Below are 3,838 nucleotides of genomic sequence, written 5' to 3'. Positions count from 1 at the left end.
TTAATGGTGATCTACTTCTTGACAATTTTACCAAAGCCTGTGTGATATCACAGTCTCCTTAAAACGTTATTCGTCCATTGGTACAGGAGTTTTGTAGCGAACATCTTTTAGGATACAATGGCTGCAAAGAAATTAGACAAGGCACCTCCAAGATTTTTTCCATGAACTTTTTGTGTACTTTCACTTTACCACACTATAAAATCATTGTAATTTTCTCTTTGTGTTTTTTTTTTTTACGTAAAAAACCAAAACTCTTTTTTCTGTCAATTTTTTAAAAACTGAAAAGAACATGCATACTCCAAACTCTCAACAAAGAGTTGGTTTCCCGTAAAACTCTCAACCTACTTATTTAAAATTATTATTTGATTTTTTAAAATCCCATCAATTTTTAAACCAAACTGTAGGAGATAAAATCAAAGCCCAAAAGAAAAATCATTCACACACATGGGCCAGGGCCCAAAACTATAATAATCCCCCACATTGAATGATTTGACTTCTAAAACAGAACATAACTTTGGTGGTAAAGCTCTGAAGTTGGAACCTATATAGGTAGGTAGATGTTACTCTTTAAACCTTCCCCTGTAAGACTACATCTTCTTTACTGACTTATGGTAGATGCGATATTTTTGAACCATTTTGTCTTTTGTGTAAATGACAATATAGCCCACACATGATTCCTTCCTAGTACATTTTAGTTTTTACTGTTGTGTTCAATTTGGCCTTGAACACATTCTCTAGTTCTGCGAGAGTTTCTAAAGAATTGCGCCTTAATAATTTTCCTTTGAAGCTGCCACTCTTCTTTCTCACATAGATGATTCCTATTTCCAATATAATCAACATAACTATGCATCGATTACCATACACAACTTATAGGAATCATTAAAACCATACTTTATACTTAACCTTTTTCTATTACTATGTCATTATAGGAATGAGCAGAGGATAATGATCTATACTAGTCTTTACAATTGCGTTGTCTTATTGAATCTAAATCTTGGAATCTTCATTCAACTAGGTTGGGTTTTCATCGTATCAACTTTACTCACGGGTTTTAATCCCATTTCCCCCAATGACTTCTCAACTAATTTTCTGTTTGACCCTTTGGTTAGTGGATCCGCAATGTTATCTTTTAACTTTACATAATCTATTGAAATAACTCCAGTTGAGATTTAATTGTCTAATGGAATTGTATCTACGATGAATGTATCTAGACTTTCCATTATACATAATATTCTATGCCCTGCCAATCACATATTGACTATTACAATGTAAACTTATTGCTGGCACAGATTTAGGCCACCTCGAAATGTCCTCTAAAAATTGACGTAGCCATTCTGCCTCTTCTTTACATTTATCCAATGCGAAAAACTCAAATTCCATAGTGGATCGAACTATCACAATTTGTTTTGAGAACTTCCACATTACGGCTGCACCCGCTAATATGAACACATAGCCATTAGTGAATTTTGGATCCTTTATATCTAATATCCAATTTGCATCACTGTATCCTTCTAATACAGTAGAATATCTTGTATAATGCTGTCTGTATTCACGAGTATATCGTAAGTATCTTAGTACTCTAACTATGCCTTTCCAATGATCTTCATTTGGATTACTCGTGTATCTACTCAGTCTACTTATTGCGTAGGCTAAGTCTGGTCTAGTACAATTTATCAATTACATCAGACTTCCAATCCCCTTAGCGTATTCTACTTGAGATACACTTTCTTCTTTATTTTTGGATAAGTGTAAACTCATATCTATAAGTATTCTGGCTATAATAGTATCATTATTACTAAACTTAGTCAGTATAAAAATCCACATAATGCGTTTAATTAAGAATGATTCCATTCGAAATCCTTGTGATTTTCATATCTAAAATCTCATCTCCAAACCCCATATCTTTCATGTCAAATTTGGAATTTAACATGGCTTTTGTAGTTCGGACCATATTGTCGTTAACACCTACTATGAGTATGTCATCTACATACAAACATAGAATGGCATATCCATTCTTTGTACCTTTTATATAGATACATTTGTCACATTCATTTATTTTAAACCCATATTTTAGTATTGCATTATCAAATTTTTGATGCCACTACTTTGAAGTTTGTTTAAGTCCATATAAGGACTTTATCAACTTACAGACTTTCTTTTCTTGTCCTGGAGTGGAAAAACCTCAGGTTGCTCCATGTATATCTCTTCATCTAGATCTCCATTAAGAAATGCTATTTCTATATCCATTTGATGTACTTCAAGATCCCGCAATGCAGTGATCGCCAGTACCATCCTTATGGAATTTATTCTCGTTCCTAGAGAATAAGTGTCGAAATAATTAAGGCCTTCTTTTTGCTTGCATCCCTTAATTACAAGTCTTGCATTGTATTTATCTATTATTCTATCTGCTTTCATATTCCTTTTAAAAATTCATTTATAACCCAAAGGTTTACAAACTGGAGGAAGATCTACTAACTCCTAAGTGTGATTCTGCAAGATGGAATCAATATCACTTTTTATAACTTCTTTCCATAAATTCTCTTCAGGAGAATTTACAGCCTCTTGGAAACTTTGAGATTCATTTTCTAGGATATAAGTAAGAAAATCTGAACCATAGGATTTTTCGATTCTTACTATTTTGCTACGTATAATCTTAACCTCAGTCTCATCTTCATTCTCTTGTTCTCGATTACTATCATTATTATAATCACTAATAACATCGTAAGTTTGTTTAGACAAACTTGGTCCTTCTTCCACTTGATATGGAAAAATATGTTTGAAAAATGATATATTTTTTTATTCAATTATTGTGTTCTTGTGTATATCAGGAATTTTTAACCCATACATAAGAAATCGATATGCACTACTATTATGTGCATATCCTATGAAGATGTAATTAACAGTTTTAGTAGCTATCTTCACATTCTTAGGTGTAGGTACCACTACTTTAGCTAGACACCCCTACACTTGTAAATATTTGTAGGAAGGTTGTCTTCCTTTCCACAACTCATAAGATGTCTTTACCTGATCTTTTCAGGCACCTTATTTAAAAGGTCATTCGCCGAAGAAATGGCTTCCTCCCACAAATTCTTAGGTACTCCAGAACTTATCAGCATTGCATTTATCATTTTTTTCAAAAATCTATTTTTCCGTTCAGCCACACCATTTGATTGTGACAAATATGGTGGAGTAACTTCATGTATTATGTCATGTTGAGCATAATTCTCTCCAAATGGAGTCACATACTCCCCACCACGATCACTTCTGATCATTTTAACCTTCCTGTTGAGTTGATTCTCAACTTCCGTTTTATAGAGAATAAATTTCTCTATAGCTTCATCCTTTCTCTTTAGCAGGCATATATAACAATATTTCGTGCTATCATCAATAAAGGTGATAAAATACTTATTACCACATCTAATCGGAGCATTTTAAATCACATACATCACTATGTTTTAAATCTAAAGGTTCATTATTTCTATCAATTGTTTGATATGATGACCTCGTTGATTTTGCTTCCACAAAATTTTCACACTTATGGTTGGAATCAATTTCAAATGTGGGAATATGATTTAAGTTAATTAACCTCTGCAGAGAATTAAAATTAACATGTCCTAATCTACCATGCCACAAAATAGAATACTCAAGCAAGTAAATAAAAGAACTATTAGGTTTATTCATTTCTTTTGGCTTCATTGTTATTATAGTGAGTTTAAATAAACCATTGATTATATAGCATTTTCCCACAAATATTCCAAATTCGGACAAAATAATCTTATTTTGACTTAAATACTAAGCGAAAACCATGTTTGCTCAGCAGTGATCCAGATACCAGATT

The sequence above is a fragment of the Ziziphus jujuba genome, chromosome 8 (genome assembly GCF_031755915.1).
Source record: "Ziziphus jujuba cultivar Dongzao chromosome 8, ASM3175591v1".
Taxonomy (NCBI): domain Eukaryota; kingdom Viridiplantae; phylum Streptophyta; class Magnoliopsida; order Rosales; family Rhamnaceae; genus Ziziphus; species Ziziphus jujuba.
Note: the sequence above shows the minus strand (reverse complement) of the source record.